Raw genomic sequence first — 22924 nt, forward strand, 5'->3', positions numbered from 1 at the left:
GATGACGTGACTTATGGTCACTTCGGTTTTCATAAAACGTACTACCGCATTAAAAATAACTTCTACAAGCCTGATATGTCCTCCAGGGTAACAAAGTACATCACTTCCTGCAACTTTTATCAGCGCGAGAAGCTTCCGACATCAACTCAAAGCAAAGCGATGCACCCACTTCCTTATGCCCGTCGGCACCATTTGAAGTAGTTGGCAATGATCTGTATGGCCCTCTTCCCGTGACTCTATTAAGACGATGGAGGTGGAGGAGGAAACAACTCTACGCCAAAAATGGGTCAAGTGAAGGAAGGGGATAGGGTCAAGGAAGAAGAAGACGATGAGCCCTCAGGCCCCTCCAGGTGGCCGAAAGTCTATGCGCTTCGGTGACCCATATGGCCCAGCGTACGATTCACAGTTGGTCGTCCGTTCGTGAGCTGAGTAGAGCAGCCTCCCGTCGCTCCTGTCGCTCAGCCTCCGCCAAGGGGAGATTCGGTTTGTTTGGACAAGTTCTATACGTATGCTGAACGTCGGCTCAGGGACTCGAGTAGAAGCGACAATGAGGTAAGGTGTCATGAGGGTGAGTTTTAAATTGTATGTAGGGGAAATTCAAGGTGCCCATTTGGAGTCAGCGCCAATTTGCTCAGTCTGGGACAATTGGTAGATAAGTGGTGAGTAGATCATGCAGGAATTGCGGTATTGTAAAGTAATTTCCTGGAAGATTACAGGCACTCTCGCACACTGCGAAAGGAAGGCACACCATCCACTGCCCGGTTGACGGGTGCTCGGGCTTACTCATGGACGACTGTATTCCCGGGAAGGCCACAATGCGCGGGAACCCACAAAGTGGTGATTAATTGTTGAGGGGGAGGGAGGAATCGTAGGATGCGGTGTGCATATGCATGAATTCGACGCATTGCGAAATGACGAATGGCCGTTTTTTGAGTCTGACAAGATATACTCTGCCTGGGCGTGAACAATTGCTAACGCAATAACTGCTTCTTCCACCTCGATTGGTTTGGCTAATCGACCGAAGGTCATGCTACAAAGCGATTTCTGGGCATTGTGTATTACTGCCATCGCAAGGACAGGACGATGGAAGTATTTTGCGGCATCGACATAGGTGACCGGAGTCGAAGACGCGTAGCGTTTATGAAGTGATCTAGCTCTGGCTATCCACCGGTAGTGATAATGGATTGGGTGGGTATTTTTATGCATTGATAGCATCAAGAGACTGTCGCTTATGTGTTCTGGGGGTGATCTTGTGGAGATGGTTCGTCCTGTGAGGTTACTACTATGGAGCTGAAGGAGCTGCCTTCCTGTCTCGGATTGGAAAAGTCGGGCATAGTGACTGAAGAGGTGCGCTTCGATTAGTTCATCAGTTGTGTTATGCGCCCCCAACTAGAGATTGCTCGTAGTGGTATTCTTAGGCAGGTGGAGATCAGTTTTATATGCTGTACGAATGAGGTGACCTACCTTATCCCTCTCTAGAGATGAAAGGCAAGAATAAGAAAGGGTATAAGTAATTTTACACAGGCAGAATGCTTGGACAAGGCCGCGTGTGTCCGCTTCGCGCATGCCTCTGTGGCGATCAGAAATCCTCTTTATGAGGACAGAAATATTCTGTACCGAGCGCCGTATAGTACCTATGGCGATAGAATTGAAGCCACTATTGGAAATGTAGAGGCCTAGAACTGTGATATTGTTTACCTGAAGGATGAGTTGATCATCCAAATGTACGGATATTTCTGGAGAGAAAGCGTCCCTGGAACGAATGAGAAGGAGTTCAGATTTAGGAGCTGAGCAGTTGATGCCGATGCTCCACGCGTATTCTTGTACCATTATTGCAGCTCTCTGGAGGGTGTCTTCGATTGTGCCACAGTTGCCCGTGGTGGTCCACAGTGTGATGTCATTGGCGTACAGTGAGTGTTGTAGGGCCGGTATGGTAGCTAATTTTCGCGCGAGGAAGACGAGAGCTATATTAAAAAGAAAAGAGAGAGGACGACCTTTGCGGAATGCCCCTACTTTCGAGTGCGAGGGTCGCAGATTTAACTGATTCTAGGTGTATCTCGACGGTTCTGTTAATTAAAAAGCCGGCGACATATTCTTAAGTGTGGCAACCCACGTTGAGTGCACTGAGGTTCTTTAGAATAGCAGTATGCCGGACATTGTCGAATGCTTTAGTCAAGTCAAGTGCGAATATTGCTTTTGTAAGTTGAGGGAAGTCACGATTTAGTACCTCCTCTTTGAGCTGGAGCACCACATCTTGGGTGGATAGCCCTGCCCTGAATCAAAACAGTAGGAGGAAAGAGGTGATTGAGGATGACGTGTTTCATATTTGCCTGCACATAAAGAGAGGGATATATGGCGCAAGGTAGCTGAGTCGAGTGGTTTGCCAGGCTTTGTGATGAATGTTACCTCGGCATGTTTCCACTGAGGAGGCAGTGTGCCTTGTTCTCCGTGCTGGTTAATACTCAGTGAAAACCTTAACTTAGCCTGCGTGCAGGTTGCGCAGTGATTCATTGGTGACATGATCAGATCCTGGAACTAAGGTGGCGGGAAGCTGATGTAATGAAGCGCAAACCTCTGCCTCCATTATGGGATGGTTGAAATCTTGGTTGGGAAGGCCCCCATATTCCAACATGGACTCGGTCACATGCTGCGGAAAGTAGGATTTAATTAGGGCTTGCACTATTTCCTGTCCACGCTTTTTCGTTATGTGAATTAGTCGTGTTATAAGTTTCCTAGTTTGAGCCTTTAATTTTGATGGTTCCAGTAAGGTACGTAGAAAAAAACAAGTAAAGGCTTCCATCGAGGCAATTACATAACTGCATCCGCTGTTGAGAGACAAGATTATTGGCGTGCTCTGTGATGAGGTCGAGAGTCATCGACTTGCAACGCCGCCATGGGCGCTTGTGCTTTTGCCTAAGCCCGCGTCTTTCCATACTCTGGTAAGCCTCCCTTAAGTGCATCAAACGGCTATCCACCGGCTTGTATGCATGCTCAGTTGGTGCTTCTTTAGTCGCTAATTCCTGATCTTTTTGTAGCTACGCGACCCATGTATCATAGTCTGAAATGGAGGTGGTCCTGTTTGAGCGCATGAAGTTTTGTAAATTGATCCCATTGTACAATAGCTTTGAGCTGGTACCACGGTCTAAGATCACCGGCCTGCAGCTTGACGTCAAATATATAGTGATCACTGCCAAGGGTGACTGATTGATTGATATGTGGGGTTTAACGTCCCAAAACCACTTTATGATTATGAGAGACGCCGTAGTGGAGGGCTCCGGAAATTTAGACCACCTGGGGTTCGTTAACGTGCACCCAAATCTGTGCACACGGGCCTACAACATTTCCGCCTCCATCGGAAATGCAGCCGCCGCAGCCGGGATTTGAACCCGTGCCCTGCGGGTCAGCAGCCGAGTATCTTAGCCACTAGACCACCGCGGCGGGGCCTGCCAAGGGTGAGGCTAGTGTACTCCCATTGTAGCTGAGTGATGTTTTAACCAGCGTTAAACCTGGGCACGTGTCCCTGCTAACACTGTTTCCTATGTGGGTAGCTTGCGTGGTATCCGTCGTAATGGACAGCCGGTGTTGTTTTATGAAGTTGCAGTTTTGTCATCCTTTATTGGAAGAGGCCCTATATTCCCATTCAACATGTGAGGCATTAAATCCCCTACTATGACGATTGGCATGGTGCTTGCAATAGAGAGGGCTCGTTCAAGTGCGCACAGCAGGTCAGCTGCTTTTTCCCGGGATGCTGTAGATATTTATTATAAAGTGGAAGATTGAGAACTGCGTGACAGGAGCTGAAAGAAGACGCAGTCAGAATATATATTGGAGAGGTCATGGGTAACATGTGCAATGTTACGATGAACATAAGTGGTGGCCCATAGAGTGGAAGAACTTTTCAGCTGTATAGCAGGATAGCCTGATAAATTGCATTGTTTGTTTGGTTCCTGTATGGCGATGACATCTGGCACTGGCACCGCCTGCTGCAGGTGGAGGAATACGTTATCCTTTTTGCTCTGTAGGCCTCAACAATTACATTGCCAAATCCTGAACGATTGTCGAAATGAGGGCTTATCAGAGGGGCGAGAAGGTATCATTAGGTGGGAGAAGGTAATGGCGGGGGCTTGGGGGCGAAAAACTTAGTTGTTATGTCTGTAATACCTGTTCCAGACGAACAGATCGTTTCCCGATTTGTGTGAACCTGAGATCCACTCTTTGTTCTACTTTGTTATTACGCTCCGCAAGTACTAGAGCTCATGCGTCAGACACATCGTGCGTGATCTCTAGAGGACGTTTTTTCTTGGGTTGATGGTCGTCAGCTAAGGATTTATTCGGTTCGGGATGATCGCCTGCGTCAGCGGGAAGAGAGTCACGAATTTCTATTTGTTCTTGGCACTTGGTGGGTTGGGCAAATTCGGTGTGTGTGAGTGCAGTTAAACGTTCGAGGATTAATCGTATTTGTTGTCTCAGGTCCTGATTTTTTAGGTGAGACGGTCTATAGTGGACTGATAGTAGAGGTCTCTGGAATCTTAGCGCCTACTGGAGCCACGGAAGATGCTACTTACGCAACTCACCTTTTGAGGCTCTTGGTTCACCGTTGGCGTCACTTGGGGTGAGTTCTGTTTCAGACTCTTATTTCGGGTTTGTTCATCAGTGGCGGAATTCAATGGAGGAAATGAAGTCTGGTCGAAGTGAATGTCCGGCGTCTCCTGGGGCTGATGCGGTGAGGGATTTTTTCCTCCTTGGGTCTTGCCACGTTTTTATTGACGGCGGCAAAGTTTGTCGCTGGTCTTGCGAGCACCGCCTTAGGCAATGCAAATGGGGGAGCACTGCTCGTCAGCCGGGTGTTGCTGCCCGCAATCGAGGCAAGGAGAGCGCAAGGGTTCTGGGCTGACGTCCCTCGGTTGCCCCATCCGTCGGCAATTCGTACAAGCCTTCACTTTGGGCCTGAAGGAGTAAACTCCTAAGACTGAGCCGAAACACTTCACTGAATCTGGAAGAGTGTCGGACATGAAGTGGATCAGCACTGACTTTAATGCGCGGCCCATGTCCCGAGCCTGCGCAACGGGGACCAGTGGATTATATCGCCGTAGTTCCTGCAGGATCTCCTAGGGCGATTCTCCATTATATGCTCAATAGATAATAACATGGATGGCTCGATCCAGGGGTGCGATGTGGGCGTTGAGGGCAATTGTCTTGCCGCGGGGAGTGATCCGCCTTATCTGTGCGTACTTCGCCGCTCTCTCATGGCACGCCGTTGACATTGAAAAAACATTCTTCACCAGATTGGTGCGTTTCAGGTCACCATGGGTGCTAGACTCCACAAGGCAGCTACTGTCCAGCAACGCGGCCCACAATTCTCGCTCTGTGAACGCTGCCATGTTGATGCCAGTGTTTGGGCCATAAACAACCTTGAAATTCTGTCGGTAACTGTGGTAATGAGCCGCGTCTGAGGCGTGCCGCGAACGCTTTGGTTTGGTTTGGTTTTCTCCACTGGCGTCTTGACGGAGTCATGGTGGACGATTTGTGGCTGGGCAGCAACGCTGGCGTTTTCCGCTTGTTAGCGCTTCGGTCTTGGATTTCTACGCATGGTGCTTCTGTAGTGAATTGAGTACTTCTTTCCACTCATCCGGAATAAACACAGCGGGCTGAAGCTCCGTGCCTGTGACTGTATACTCCATGATGGCAGGAGAATGTGGCGGAACGCGCACTCCTGTGGTCAACGCTGCCGCCATTAGGGCTAGTGGGGCCTGCCCTTCACTCAGCGAGGTCAATTAAGAAGTATTGGAGATCTGTCGAAGCTCAAACACTCAAAGGTAGTCACGCCGATTAAACTGTCCACTTCAGCACCGAAGTTCACGTACAAAACTGGTATGAAACAGTCACAGGGCTTGTTGAAGTTGGAGCCAATTCAAGACTCGTCTGCCTTGTTCAACCACTAGCGAGTTGAAAAAAGCAGACAGGTCTTGAGTCCCCTAGGTTGATGGCGTTCCAGACACTGCTATCAGACTCAGCTCCGTCGTTCAGGCACAAGGCAAAATATACTCTTTATTGAGCTGTGCTCAGGAGCGCTCTGCTTTCACTTGAGTGCCCCCGCGTCCCTTTTGCTCACGCTCTTCTTCTTCTTCTTCTTCTTCTTCTTCTTCTTCTTCTTCTTCTTCTTCTTCTTCTTCTTCTTCTTCTTCTTCTTCTTCTTCTTCTTCTTCTTCTTCTTCTTCTTCTTCTTTTCGTTGTCACAGCCCGGAACGTGCAAAGTAAACAACATTCCCTGCCACAAAAATTGAAGCACAGTTCAAGTGAGTACAGTATTTGTACAGGCCTGATCGCAAGGTGACCGCCTTGCGACTTGAGCTTGCAGGAACGAATGAGACCGTTGGCACTGCGGTACACTTCTCTGACCCTCACAAGCTTGCATAGCTGGCATGGCGTGTTGTCCGCATGTACGAGAACGCCTTCCCCTTGCGTCAACGCTGTAGTTGGTCCCGTGACGCCAAAGTGTGCAGATCGTAGTTGCAACACGTATTCTTTTTGCCAACGCTTACAAAAACTTTCAACCAGTAACTTCCTGTAGTTGTGTCTGCGTATGTCGTCTGCTCGCTTGGAATTGTTGTTGATATCGTCAGTGGTCACATACGGTATGGAAGTCTACCTTGGTCCAAGGAGGAGTTCGGCTGGTGTTGTTTGCAAGGTTCTCCTGCATCTGTCTCAATTAAAGACGGAGGCCTAGAGTTTAGGACTGCTTCAACCTCAGCCAAGACTGTCGATATTTCTGCGTAGTTGAGACGAGCTTTGACAATTATTTTCCGCAGCGGAAGCTTCACTGATCGTACGAGGCGCTCCCACCATCCACCCCACCAAGGAGCATTTGATGCAAAAAACTTCTACAAAATACTGTTGGGGCTGAGGTGACCAGCGACGTCCTCTTTAGCGATCATCCGGTGTAGCCGCCTTATGTCTGCTGATATCTTGTGAAAGGTTCATGCGTTGGCAGAATAGATCACCATAGGGAATCCCCTCCAAGCTGTACATCGTAGTAGGCACAGCAGGAAAGCCTCGTATGTCATTTCCGAGACAAGCTCGGCATGCGTGGCGCTAGATACGGTGCACTTAAGACGTGCAACGTAGCACTTCGTGTCCCTTTCCTCCTCACGTGCATAAAGAGGGCCCACGAAGTCAACCCCTGCAACTTCGAACGGGCTTGTTGGTGACACTCGATGACTTGCCAAGGGAGCAGTCTCCACCCTTGCTGGGCTCACAGTGAAACGCTTGCATATATTACCAAAGTGCGAGCTCCAGAAATTCACTAGCGTTATCGATGCTGGTTAAGTTCTTCAACTCCTCCATGTAGGACTTGAAGATGGGCTCTGTTTGCCAAAAGTGCCGAAAATGGTGGCTTGACGGCCTTATGATTGGGTGCTTGACACCTTGTGGAGAATGCATGAGCGATGAATGACCTCCAACCCGAAGAATTCCGTCTTTGTTCATGTAAGAACGTAGTTCAGCGATTCGAGATGTAGACTCGACTGGTTGGCCGTTGGTCAAAGCGGTAAGCTATGCAAGAAAGCCTCGCTCTTGAGTACATCTTATTAAATACTGTTCAGCGTTCAGGATATCTGTTCCCAAGAGATGTCTACTCTAATCCGTCTTTTTTTTGCATGGGTGAGTAAATCTGAAAACTCGCACAGTGACTCTGAGTAGGTAATGAAGCCTGATGTACCATTCATTGTCGATTATCGAAATTGAGAAGCGTGTCACTAGTGCGACGTGGACTGTTAAAAATTCAATTGGGTGGCTTTCGCTATGTCCCACTTACTGAAATATAGTGACATTGAGCTACCTGTCTACCTAGACACTCACGACCCCGCCACCATTTCGACCTGCACAGCAGTCTCTCAAGCTTCACATCACGCGTGAGTAAGTCAGCTGGGTCGTCCGGTCCAGGGCAGTACCTTCACTTTGATGGATCTGTTGTGCACCTAATTTCATTGACTCTGTTGGCTACAAACTGTTTACACTTTTTGACGTCAACTTTTATCCACGACAAGACAATGGCGGAATCTTTCCACATCATGTAGTCAACCTGAACATTTCTGAACGTGGTAGAGATTGGTAGCTGTGAGCAAGAATGGGCTACCTGTAGCTCCAAAAGGCCCTTGTACCATCCTCAACTTTTGCAGCTTGTCCTTAAATAAATCCCTTTCTGCAAACCAGAGAAAGCGGAAAGCGTCTATGCCATTCTCCCGAATCGCAATCTAAAAGAATGCCTTTCCTATGTACGTGATCTCGGCCACTAGGTGCGTTCTGAAAGGTAACAAAGTTTGCACGAGGTGTTGGTACAAATTGTAACCTTTTGTAAGGCATTCATGAAGGGACTTGCATCCCTTGGCATGTGACGAAGCGTCAAACACCACTGTAATTTTCCTCGTCAGCGCTTGTTCACGGATGATTTTCTTGTGTGGCATGTAAGGCATGTAGTGGCATGTAACTTCGTCACATCTGCAGGTACATCACTGACTACTATGGCGTGTCCTGCCCACGAATACTCTCTTATGGTACGGTCGTACGTTTTGAGCAGTCATTTCCTGGAGTCGAGACGGTTGAAAAGCTTGTTCAGTCAAGTAACGGCAATTTGCCTGCTGCTTACAAGCTCGAAACCATTTTTCCAAGAGAGAGCCACTTGATATCTTCTTTATATAGAGCTAATAGTTTTGTGAAAATGCATCCTAGTGTTACTTATTTCAGGTGGATTGTTTATCGTGTTGGTAATTCCTGTGTTTTCAAGTTCGCAAAAGGAGCGCCAAATCTTGTTGGAATCGGTAGATTGGACTTTTAGCACGCACACCATCATTCGTGAAGCAGTTAGTCAAGACACCAAGTGCGATGTGCTTTCCTGGAAGGTTCATCTAAGCTTGAATTTCAGTGTGGTCAATGATTCTTTGCCTTCGCACCATAAAAATTCGCCGTTCAACACTTCCCTCATGTGATCGGACACGATGAGTACGCTGATGTCACTCGTAGTAATGATAGATGGGTTTTTCATCTCATCTGCGGCATCCTTTCCTAGCTTCGTAGAAAACACAATGAAGGCTACGCCCATTGCTGTCTTTGCAATGTCCTGTTAGGTGATTGGGATCTTTATTGCTGCTATTTCCAAGTAAAAAAAAGTGGCTTAGCAGTCGTAGTCCTACAATGCAACGCCTTTTAGCTTCTTGGTCTGATGCACTTGCGAAAGTACTGAAGGCTATTATAGTTGTTTCTACGCTTTTCAGATGAAGGTGCTTGAACTTTTAGGCAAGAAAGTCCTCCTACTGTCACCACCAAAAATGCTTCGTATGTAGCGGTAGGTGTGATCGTTCATGGCCCATGCTCTGAAAGTCTGAAGGAAAACGCAAGCGAAAGAGCCTTCCTGGAGGGGTCTTCTTCCAAGTGATGCGCAGACTGTCTTAGTTGTTTCGTCGTTCTCGATAGCAAAGTATGGCTTCCGTGAACAGCTGCTGGGATCGCATATGCTTGTGGCGTGTCCATCTTGGCATCTCGAGCAGAGCAACAAAGCCAGTGGTATAGATGGTATTACTGCTCGCTTATTTATTTATTTATTTATTCATTTAGGTACCCTCAGGGCCAGAGGCATTAGAGAGGGGAGTGGGTTACAATAGTTACAAACGTAATATAAAACAAAGCAAAAAAGTATAAACACAACAAAACCAGGAAAATGCAATATAATTCAGTGTTACACGTTATACAATGTTAGCTAAAGCAGTTTTAAAAAGTTGGTGGTCCGAGATTGTTGCCGTCAGTGCGGGTAGGTGGTTCCATTCCTGTGATGTACGCGGTATGACTGACTGGGAAAAGGAGTTAGTTCTGCAGGACGATAAGCCGTTTTTATGAACATGATTTACGCGAGCTGAGATGTACCAAGGAGGCAAAATGAGTTCGTTTCGTAGCTGGCTGTGATAGAAAAGCTTATGGAACAGACAGAGGCGAAGGATTTTCCTTAGTGAAGAGTAACATTGATATTTTGAGTTCCATGTTGTGCCACGTATTTAACCATTGCTTGCGTACATCAACGTACCCATCTTGTTTAAAAAACGCCAAAGTTGTGCCGGTATATAAAGAGGGCGATCGCTCTGATCCTTCAAACTATCGGCCCATATCTGTGTTAAGCATAATAAACAGCATATTTGAAAAAGATTCTTGGTAAACGAATGCGTCTATTCTTAGAAAAATATAATGCTTTTTGCCCAGAGCAGCATGGATTTAGATCACACCATTCCACATCAACAGCTGTGTTATCGTTATCACAGAAGATTAACAAGGCACTGCACAACAACCTTCTTGTGGCAGTTGTCTTCGTTGATTTAAAAAAGGCATTCAATATCGTCGACCATAATATTCTGCTTATGAAATTAAAACACTATGGATGCCACGGCAAAGTTTTAGCCTCCTTTCTAACTACATTGATTGACGTCATCAAATGGTCAACTTGAAAGATCTTACGTCGTCATTATTAAACATAAAGACAGGGGTACCTCAGGCGTCGGTCCTGGGGCCACTGTTATTTTCACTATACGTAAATGATTTGCCATGCATACTCAAATCGGCCGAGATGCTAATGTACACTGATGACACAGCTTTAATAGTTACCGCCGATAACATAGCCGATCTAGATTGTAGAGCTAATGAAGAACTAGAAAGTATTTTCATGTGGTTTACAGTGAACAACTTAACACTCAATGCAAAGAAAACCAAATACACCATTTTTCACTCCCGTTACCAAAATGTAAACTGTGAGTGAGTCATTTCGACTTACAATGAACAACTGCCAACTTGAGCATGTGAATGAATTTAAATATCTCGGTGTAGTGTTCAACAGCGAATTACACTGGAAAAAACAAATTAACTCTGTTTGTGCTAGGCTAGCATCTGGCTGCAGTATGCTACTGGCTGCTAGAAATTATTTTAGCAGAAATATCCTCAGAGTCCTTTATTTTTCGTTTGTTCATAGTCATCTATCATACTGCTTAGACTCATAGTGATGGACCTTTAAAACTTACCTTGATCCTTACCGAATATTACAAAAGCGTGCACTTAGAATAATAGATTATGCGGCATATAATGAACCCAGTGCGTCTTTGTTTCACAAGTTGGATATTCTACCTTTTGATTACTTACGGCAGCATAAAACCGCAGTCACCATCAATAATGTTATTGCACACAGTGTACCTTTCGATGTATCTATCTTTTCTTCCTCGTCCCGCGTCACTAGATGCATGACATTAAGGAATTTTAATCTTCCACCAACTAAAAACGTGTATGGTGAACGCTTATTACAGATCGTAGGAGCTAAAGTGTGGAATAACATACCACTGCAGATTAAAGAGTCTAAGGCTTTCTCGAGCGCACTAAAAAAATATTTACTACATGTAGATTGATAGCATTGACCATGTACCAAGCATTACAATTACTTTGAAGTTTCTCTGTTCTTGATTATTTCGTTATTTATGTACAAGTGCAACAATGTGTTCTATATACATTCCTGAGCATTTACTTCACCTTAAATTTCAATGATATCTTCTTGTATTTTTGTTCGTTTTTGAAAATTCAGCGTTTTTTGATGTTCTGATTTTTTTTATATACAAAATGTATTCTGCTTGTATACTTTCTCCCGTTAGACCCCGTACTAGCCTATGGCCATGGGTCTAATCAGTGTTGTGAATTTCTTAAAATGTTGTCATAACAACCTCAATAAAATGAAATGATAATGAAAATCTTTGCAGCCCCGTGCCCGATGTCGTTTGATGGTTCAGCGGAAACACCTCTTGTCGTTGGAAGGCAGTTCTTTCTTCTGCGTCAGTAACAAGTCAGCTGTGCATGTTTCCCATCCGTGATGACTGGGCGAGCAGAACACGCAGTTGTATTTTTTCCGTACTGAGTTGCTGTGAAGCACAGATGACGACGGCTTCCTACGCCGAGAGTACGTTGACTCACTTGCCCTGGGGAGCGTTACATGTTCTCGTTTTCTGGCATTCTGAAAAGCACTTTTCTCTAGGCTTTCCAGCTCAATACACCGGAAGTTGAGCACACGGTCCAGTCCCACGGTTGTAGCTTCACTTCTCGAGCCTTGTGCGAACTGTACGGCGCATGCTCAAAAGAATAGGCAGATAACACGTGCAGTGGGAATCGATGATGTGCGAAGCACGAATGAGAAATGTTTACGTGTCACTTTAAATTCAGTGCAAAGTTACGAGGTGGAGGTAAATTATGCCGTACATAACTTCCATGTCATGATTATCATGTTTGGATGTGTCGTTTCTCTTCGTCATCTATTCACGTCAAGTAATATCATATTTGTATTTGGAGAGCTTGCGATACGGCCGCGAGCACGCTATCAGCGTGGTAAGTTGCCATGTTTTTACATGACACGTGTCAAGATTTTCATGTTTGCACCAGTCATATATTTTGTCATCCAGTCACGTCACGTAAACACAAATTTGGTATATGTGGAGCTGGCAATATGGCCGCGAGCGCAACATTAAGGGCCCAATATACTCCAATGTAGCGTTAATGCGCGTGCACGCTACATTGCAAAATGCGAGCACTCTATAGCCTGACGCCAGGAGCGACCAGTGTTCATCGGGGCGGCCCGACGGCAACGGGCACGAAATGTGGCTTGGTACAATTCGCGCCGACGCGTTATCCAGATAACACTCGTCTCCCTCTTCGTGATGGAGTGACGCCGGATGTGCTGAAACGCGCATGCGTCAAAGCAACGCAGCGCGGTGTGCGCCTGTGAGTATATGACAGCACTGGCGCAAGTCATGGCAGCGCCAGCATGAGGCGACGAAATGAACGCTGGTGAGCACATGCGCCACGTCACGCCTTTACTGTGGCATTTAGTCATGTTCTCACAAGACACGGATTATCATGTTTGCACCAGTCACATACCTTTGTCATCCATTGGCGTCACGTAATACCAAAAAAGGCATATACAAAGCTAGCGAAACGGCCGCGAGCGCATCATCAGCGTGGCATGTAATCATGTTGTTACATGACACGCATGTCATGATTATGATGTTTGGATGTGTCATTTACCTATGTCGTCCATTCACGTCGCGTAATGCCGAGCTTAGTACATGTGAAGCTAGCGAAATCACCGCGAGCGCATCAAGAGCCTAACATGTAGTCATGTTGTTACATGACACGAATCTCATCTCTATCATGTTTGCGCCAATATCATACCTTCTTCATCCATTCATGTATTGCAATACTAAAGTTGGTATATGTGACGCTAGCAAAACAGCCGCGAGCGCATCATGATCATGGCATGTAGTCATATTGTTACATGACATGCATGTCATAATTTTCATGTTAGGGTTGGTCACTTGTGTTCGGCATGCAGTCATTTCATACCATACCAGTTTTCCAATATGCTATCTGAACGAAACCACCACAAGAGCTGCAGGACCATGAAATGTCAATCATGGCTTTCATGATATACGTCATGATTTTCATGTTATGACTAGTCAAATATGTTCTCCATGCAATCATTTTATGCCTACCAAGTTTGGTATCGATACCGTTATTGAAACAGCCAGGAGAGCTAAAAGTCTTAGGTGGCTAGATAGATAGATAGAAAGATAGATAGATAGATAGATAGATAGATAGATAGATAGATAGATAGATAGATAGATACGCTCAAAGTCACTGAAGGTCGCTAAGAAATGCTTCGCCTTTATTACACTTTACGATTATATCCCGTGGAAGAGAACGTAGTAGGATGTCACGGAGCATAGACGAAAATGACGACTTGTGCACACCCAAAGTCTGTGGGCCTCGGATATTAACGAGAAGTTGGTCGTACAAGCTTCGTAGAGCTTTGGTGTCAGTTGAAGAACGGACAGGGCTTAATATCTTAGCTGGGCAAAGTATGCTTGCTCCAGGTGCGTCTTATCCCCAGATCAATTCTGTGGCATGCTGATGGTGTCATTTTAGCAGCTTTTTGTCATTGGAAGGCCCGCAATTACTGATGTAGCGTTTTGTTTCAGATACAGTCGCTGATAATGAAGCTTCTTTGTGGCACTAATTGAGCATTACTATGAACACTTTGTCCGAATTGTTCCCAAAATTAGGCCGACTTGCATAGGCCCCCAGAGAGAGGAGTTATTCACAGTTTAAGCAATTAAGTTCCCGTTCCGCCTGATGGTGCTGCGACCATTTGGGCAAATGTATCTTCAGTCGATGTCCTTAGCATGCGATATTTCTCGCTGATAATCTCTGCGAGAATCCACGTAGCACTGTACTCATATTGTAACACGGCGTTTTACTCGGCCTCGAACTTGTTCAAGTTTTTAAGCTCTTCGTTATTAACATTCAGCCTCTCATATATGAATATGAGTTGGTCAAAGGAGGCAGAGTCGTTAGGGTGGAGAGCACTTGGCTTGTTATAATTCTCAGGTTCTGTGCTCGCTGCAATGTCCACTTTGACTTCAGTCGGTCCATGCCGCTACAGATGACTGGTAGCCGTCTCTAGGTTTCTGGTTTTCAATCCTGGGTCTTCGGCACCAAATATGAAGACGATGGTGTTCCAGGCACTGCTATCACACTCAATTTTGTCGTCACAGCACAAGGCAAAATAGTTTTTTTTATTTAGCTGCGCTCGGAAGCACTCTGCTTTCACTTGAGCGTCTGCACGTTCCTTCTGCTTGTGGTCTTCTTCTTCGGTTCCTTGTCCCAGCAAGAAACGTGCAAAATAAAGAACGACTCGCAATGGCCATGATGGATTGTTACAGCTGTCGACAACTTGACACGTTACGTTGAAACATGCTGCGTGACTTCCGCCTCCGCTTCTGGCGTGGCTGCATTTATGTCTTAAGTTTGGATGATGCGTCCGGTGCTCCTCGTGTCATTCTGAGTGACCGTGGAAAAGCTTTCGTTTCGCAAAATATGGAAGAATTGCTCAGAGCCTCCAGCACCAGCGAATACAGGGGGAGACGCTCTAGGTGCCGACCAGTGTGGATGCGCGAAGATCAGCTCCTGTTTTCAAGAATGCTTTCCTGTGGTATCCACAAATTTGTCGCTGATGATGATGATGAAAAAACATTTATTATAAAAGAGAGAGGTACGGAGCCAAAGCATTACCCCGCTACATGGTCGGCGTCCTTAGTCCGGGACTCCGCATGACGAGGCCCCTACTCGCGCCCGTCTCACCAGAGCCCGTTGAGACTCTAGTGATGAGCAGTTCAGGAGGACAGTCTCCCCTGCCTCTCAGGAAGGGGTAGGGAAAGGGGTAGGTGGGGATTTTTCGGACATGCCCATACCATGTGGAAGATATCACACGTTTCCCCACAGTGTGGGCACCGCCCATCTGTGTTCGCATCGAAATGTTTTAGGATTGCAGGACAGAGTAGAGTACCTGTCTTCAGGCGCCTTAGAGTTTGCTCTTCCGCCTTACTCAGCCCCTTTGGAGGAGCCAGGTAAAGGCGGTGAGTGTCGTGATAATCAGAATTTCTTTGAACCGCAGCAGCGGTGTATTGGCCTCCGAGTCATAAGAGCCATGGTTAGGAGCCCGGTGGGTAAGCGCTCGGGCGGCCGCGTCAGTGGCCTCATTACCTCGTAAGCCCTGATGGCCAGGAGCCTATACGATGCGTTTCGGGGCTGGATCAGCGAGAGCCCGTTTTAGAATTTGGCTGGCTAGGGGGGATATCTCTCCTACCAAGTAATGAGCACATGCTTTCCGGGAGTCCGTGATGATAACTTTCGAGTTGGGGTCCGCAGCAGCAAGTGCTATCGTGACTTCCTCAGCACGCTCTGGATTTTGTGCTTGGAACGAGAGCCCATTGACATGCTTTTCCCGGTGAACTACACAGGCCATGTAAAATCCCGTGGGCGAAGGCCCTGCTATATCAACGTAGAATACACCAGGTCGGGAGCCGTGTTGCCTCTCAAGCGTCCGACCCTGCGCCTGTCTTCTGCTTTCATGCGTGTGCTTATCCATGTTACTGGGGAGTGGAGAGAACGAGAGCATAAGCCGCCACAGTTCTGGAATACGCTCCGCCTCCTCTGCAGTGCAAGTGTGCTGTATATGTAAGCGGTTCAGCAGGTGGCGCCTGGGAGCCGTCTGCACGAGCCACGTATATTGATTCATAAGGTGGGCCTCCCGCAACTCCTGCTAGGAGTTGAGCACACCTAACGCCCTCAGTTTGGCGTTGGAAATGGCCACCGGAAGATCCAGAGCTCGTTTAGTAGCCTTACGAATGATGGCATCTATTCTTTCTTCTGGCTTGTTAGTGCGAAGCTATGGGACGGCGTAGAGGATCCGGCTAGTCACGAAGGCATGGGCGAGCCGAAGCGCGTCCCTGCCCCGCAGACCACCCCGCTTGTTGGAAACGCGGTGGATCATGCGCCCTACCTGTTCGCCTATTCCCTTGAGTTTCGCCATAGTGGAGTCCAGTCTGAGTCTGTGGTGAATGAACAGGCCCCGAATCCGGAGCTCCTCCACCTCTCTGATGGGAACCCCAGACAGCGAGATCAGTATGGCTGACTTATCTCTTGGCTTCGCTCTAACGTGCAGAAGCTCTGATTTGTTTGGAGCGCATTGGAGTCCCCAATCGTTGGCATACGCCTCGACTATGGATGCGGCCTGCTGAAGGCGTTCCTGCATTTTACGAAGACTCCCTTCAGTGGTCCAGATTGTAATATCATCGGCATATATTGCGTGTTGTGTACCTTCCACCCTGGCCAACTCGCTTGGAAGGCGCATAATAGCAATGTTGAAAAGGAGCGGTGATAACACTGCTCCCTGTGGGGTACCCCGTGTTCCCATAATGTACGGGCCATATTCCTCGTCCTCGATCCGAAGAAGTACCTGGCATTTAGAGAGAAAACCTCTGACGTATGCAAAGGCCTTAGCCCCGCAATCGGTGGAACTCAAGTTAGCCAGGATGTTGCTGTGTTTACCATTGTCGAAAGCCCCCTTCAGATCAAGGGCGAGGATGGCTTTATCATTGCGTTGCATAGTTATGGGCTGTATGACGGCCCTATGGAGCTGGAGAAGGACGTCCTGTGCAGACATTTGTGGGCGAAACCCAAACATGATGTCTGCAAAGAAGCCCTTGCCCTCAAGGTATGGGGAGAGGCGATCCCGTACCATCGTCTCAATAAGCTTGCCCGCGCACGAAGTCAGTGATATGGTCCTCAGATTTTCTGTATTCACGGCCTTGCGTGCTTTGGGGATAAAAGTCACAAGTGACGTTTTCCATTCGGAAGAGAGCGCACGGCCGTGCCAGATCTCATTCATGTATTCCAATAAATGGAGGTAGGCTGTGTCAGGGAGGTTTGCCAACAGCTTTACTCTTATGCGGTCCAGCCCCGGAGCCGTACCCCAGCGCATTTGAGCTAAAACTGCTTTAAGGTCATGCAACTCGAAACGGGCATCGAGTTGGTGATTAGGCTTACCAGAGGCCATGCACGACGGCCCAGGCGCGTCCTCCGTACGACAGAGATACCTATCGCACAGAGCATCCGCAAGCTGTGCCGGAGTGCCTTGGTACCCTTGCAGAGCTCGCCGGAGCTGCTTCTGCGCCTCCCCTCTCGTTTGAGAGGGGTCTATGAGACTGCGAAAGAGACACCATGTCCCCTTCGGGCTCATCTGACGAGCTGCGGCGTCGCAGCGGGCTATCCAATTTGAATCTGAGAGTTGGGCAGCATACGCTGCAGCCTGTTCCGTGAGTTGGGCTATGCGGATACGTAATTAGCGATTAGTCTTCTTCTTTTTCCAACGTTTTGTTAAGCTTCGGCGCGCCTCCCACAAGTGTAGGAGGTGAGTGTCAACTGCGGGGATTTCTTCGTTGGTTTGGAGGGTAGTAACAAGTCTTTTCTGAATGCTGTTTACGTGTTGAGCCCATTCTGCATATCCTCCAGAAAAAAGTACGGGAGGGATAGTCTGATTGCGAAATTGGCTCCAATCGGTCAACTTGGCTTGACCGCAATTTTTATGAGCTGCTTTTTCCAGGAGTGTGACCCGGAGAAGGCAGTGATCACTGCCTAGAGAATCGCCCAAGTTCTCCCATACGTAGTCTGTTGTTTGTCCTTGTGACTTTTGCAAGTGGTCTCGTCGGTGGATTTGTCCTTGAAGACTTCTCTGCGTGTTGTAGCTATGATTTGTAGGACGATGTTGTCGCATTTTCTGTTAAAAACAATTTTTGTGGCTGCATGGTACTCATGAAGCAGTTCTGGCTTGTACGTGTTATAACATGCAAATGACGAAAGAAAAACGCTGTTGTGTCTCGTATGCATTATGTATGTACTTATAAAGTACAAAGGAATGGTACCACACTGTCTAAACATTTATGAGTTGTCCGCACAACCCAAGCGTCCACGGCGCCGTGGAGGACCCAGTCTTGGGTTGTGATTAGTTCATGGTGGCAGATTTGGTCCCTCCTGTCAAAATAGCGGCGCCTGGTTCACCTGTGCGATATCGTTCTTAGATCATCTTTTACGACAAGGGAGCGAAGCAGTTGTCTCTAAATATGTTCGGGACACTGCGTGACAAGGGCGGAAAAAATGCAAGCATGAGCTCTCTTATGAGAAGAACGGCTGCGTTCAACAACGTCAGTGAGCGTGTGCTGTACAAGTGGGTAGCGAAGCACGGAAAGCTCAGCGAGGCACGATACACACGGCGAGGCACCGGGAACGGAGCCATCATTTCGTATCGAACGCCAGTGGCACTTCACATGCCCATAGGAATGCGTATACGAAATCTGATGATGCGTGGTGCTTTCATATTCAATTTGGCTAGTGCGGGTGTCACAGGTCCCGTCAATTCGGGAGGCGATTGCCGGGCTAATTCCAAGGGCCGACGTATCGGCTCCCCGAACCGCACCACGAAAGCATGGACAATTTAGAAGTGGTCCTATTTGGCGCGCCAGCGGACGCCAGCTGTGGCCCAAAGAACAAGTCAGAGCCAAGAGTTGATAAACGAAACAGAATTACATTCTCAATAATGGCAGATCAAAAACAATACACAACTATGCACACTCCACAATAGTTGAATACTATATGTCACCTACCAAACAACGTACTACACAGTACAATCAGCCACACTCGAAACGACGGACACTGTCAACAATACACACTACAATGCAGTCACATGCATTAAACAACCAAGACACTTAAAGACTAAAGAGATAGAAAACCTATTCAGTCCAAAGCTCTTGGAACAAAAGTCTGGATGATACTCTTCCGAGAATCACTCACTCAAAGTCCAGCGTTGTTGTCGTTCCGCTGCCCTCGAAGTTTCTCTTCCAGGAAACCGCTGTCAATCCGCTGCCCCGAAGTTTCTCTTCCAGGAAACCTCTGTCGTTCTGCTGCCCCCAAAGTTTGTCTTCCAGGAAACCTCGCTGAAGTTTCTCTTCCAGGAAACCTCGCGTCTTCAATTGGCCACTCTCCAAGCTTCAAACTTCTTCGCCGGAAACACGCCGGCTTCACACACGCAGCTGTTGCCACGCGTCTTCGCTCGATAGCGGTAAACACACGCTCTTGCCTGTAGCTCGAGCCTTCGCCCCTCAGGTGGAAATCCTCTTCTTCTCCTGCTTTGTCCCTACCGACAAAACCTTCGCCGACTACACGGCGGAATCCCTACGCACTCTGGCGCTAACTTCCGTCTTCTCTACCTCTCTCGCCTCGGCTGCTTGATTAAATACCTTCCGTGCGACATTCCAGAAAGTTCTCAGCCCTTCGTCGGCGTGATGCAGGGCGAAAGCTGGGGAGAGATCGTGACAGTTCGAAGGCCTTCCGCGACGGATGACGCAACCCGGCATCACCCCGCCCCTTTCCATCTAGAAAGTTCCAGTGCTTGTTCGGGCGCCGACGAGAGGAGGTTCGTCGGCGAATCCACGCTTCCGAGGGAGAGAGTCGCGTGCCCGGGGAGCCTTTAGATGTTTGTTTTCTTTTTTTTTCGTTGACCTCGCGGCGTCACTCCGGTGTTTCGTCGCGAGAATTTGGCGGCGCGCCCTTTTTGAGCGCTCGTTCTGTGACACTGCCGCCCATTTTAAGAATATCATCTCATAATATTCAAAACCACACAAACGAGCGCGAACAGTCACCTCACACTCTGAAAGACTGTTACGGAAACCGTCACTCATGACACTTCACATTCAAATAGATCACTCAATACTACTGTACATTGCAATTCAATCTCACAACACATTGAATATAGCCACAGGTACATGAATACAATATCCATCACATATTCCAAACAATACATATATACAAAATTCTCTCATTACCACAATTGCACAACCCTACACATCACGTCATTGCACAAACAATTCGACACTTGTGACACAGGATAACACAATAACAACACAGCCAAACGCATTCCGATTTGACCTCAGCACCTATACCGTGTACTTCACGCTGCGCTTGCGTCCTTTCTTGCTGTGCTCGCTCGATCTCTTCTTGTGTTTCGACGTTCTTTTTCGGCGAGCTTTTTCCAACGACGGTATCTGAGGTGGCTTCTCAGCCATCTTTGTCACTTCCGACACTGCTAACGGGTCATGACGCTCAACCGATCCTGTTCGGTTATTCACCCGCTTGTTCATGTCACGACACTGGGCCTGGCTGGCCGACTGCGTCACCTTTACACTGTCGGTCGGTTGAGGTCGTGCCGACGTACGTCCAGCTGCCCAGCACGTGAACTCATTCAACACGATCATCTTCTCATTCGCTGTCTCTTGCGCCCAGGCTTCACCTTGGGCTCGAGTGAGATCCACCACAGGATGCTCCTCCACTGTATCTCGCGGTCGCTTGGTTGGCGAGGGCTCTATCTTAGAGTCTTCCCCCAATTGTTCTGGATCATTCGGCCCTCGCACCCCGTCGATGTCTCCGATGACGAGGTCGTACAGGGGGGTCGTCATGCATAGAGCAGTAACCTTCCCGCTGAAGTACGGGATTTCGACCCAATCTCTGCTTTGGGAAGCATCCGAACCGTGCTGTCAATTAGGCAGACAGGTTTCGTTTCACCTGTTAACTAACTCACTTTCCCGTACCGAATTTTTTCGCACGATAACAGTGGAGCTACCGGTATCTCTTAACACCATAACCTTTTCGCCCGCAACTTTTCGAGCCAGCGTTGGCATTTCCTTCGTAACACCGGTTGGCTGTTTTGTCATTACAGCACCCACAATAGGACTTTTTTCCCCATATTTCAACTCTACGAATCCATCGGTGACGGCATTATTACCAGATTTCGTGCCGCTTGCACACAGGATACCTGGTGAGTTTGACTCGCTCCGTTTCGACATGCGTCTGCTTTGTGCCCAGTCTGACCACACTTGAAACATTTTACTACCGTACACTCTAAGCCGAAAAGGACTAAAGTGGGGTATGCCATTGGTTCTTTAGGGGTCTAAATGCGCTGCCACAGATTTTGAAGCAATTTTGGACTAACTGCGGGAGTAACTGCAAGGGTTCAACTGTTACCCCTAGCACTTACTCCACTGGGTTTAAATGTTGGTCCAAGTAGAGTGGTTTAGTGGGACTAACAGTTGAACCGTCTGGACCAATGGCAAAAAAACGGCGACACTGCGTTTGTGGGGTATATTTTATGTTTATTCCAATTTATTAAGCATTGAGGAACATTGCGTGTTATTCATGCAACACACACACACACACACACATATATATATATATATATACATACGCACTATCATTTCAAAGTAAAACACCGCAAACACTGACTACCCGCGCTATACTACGAGAACAGACTATCGGGTATATATAGCACAGTATTTTGACCTCCCATCTAGTGCCAGTGGGCGACTTTTACTCGGCTTAAAAAAACAATAAACATTAATACCGTAACACGAAAATTTACCTGGGCTAATTCGTAGCACTGATGCGCACCGATCTTTTAATATGGATCCATCTAGTCTTCAACATGCCTCCAGCCCGAGACTACGAATCATCAGCTGGCATTCGATCATGTCGGCCAAACCAGCGTTCGCAGTGCTGGCGCGCGAGTCCGCAAACACAAACATAGCAGCGGCGCTTATGCGGGAAAGCCGGCGAAGCAGCCAGGCGCCCCGACGATGCCATACCGTGTTGGCTTGCCGACGGCGTCGCTAGGCTTACGACGAGTACGGCTAAACGACCACCGGCGATCGCAATATGTGGCTCGCGTGGAATTTTCGTCGTCGTTATTTAATTGTCGCAAATGATCAATAGGTAAGTGTCCCATGTTCGCGGTGTCTTACCGGGTGATGTAGATATCTCTATACTTACAGCGACGAGACCATTTACAGGCACGGTTCTTTCATCCTGCTGGTAAGTCGCTCCCTGTGTACCGCCGGCCGCACGTTTAGTCGTATCCGCGATCGCCTACACACTGGATTTTTGATAACGATTGTCGCATAAAGAAAAAGACATAAGTTTTTCTGAGCTACATTTTCTGTGAATTTGTACGCGTCGTTTCCTTCGCTTGTGCCGGCAATGCACTCACACCGGCAGCCAGCTTGATACCGATGACGTACGAAGCCTAATAATGCTATATATCGCTTTGAAGTTGTGGTCACTGTGTGGGTACATGACTACTGATGAACAGCTTACTTTTATTAGCGTTGTCAGTGTTCATCGTAGTTCGAACTAATTCAGCGCATTGAAGCGAGTTATTCGCATTGCGCGTGTTCGGCAATTTCACTTGGTTTCGGCCTGCCCGTGCCGGCATGGTGAAAACGCGAGGGCGCTTGCTGTGTGCACTGACTGCGTGTTGTACTACTTGGTTCTCATAACATCTTCTGTTCGTTTCATACTGCTTCGCTTTCACAGTGGCGTATAGCCTATATAACTTGTTTTCTTGATCGCCGACCACGCCGAGCATTGCAGTGCAGCATCGACAGGAGGCGATCGCGGTGCAGTTACCTTCCCG

The sequence above is a fragment of the Rhipicephalus microplus genome, chromosome 1, assembly GCF_043290135.1.
Source record: "Rhipicephalus microplus isolate Deutch F79 chromosome 1, USDA_Rmic, whole genome shotgun sequence".
NCBI lineage: Eukaryota > Metazoa > Arthropoda > Arachnida > Ixodida > Ixodidae > Rhipicephalus > Rhipicephalus microplus.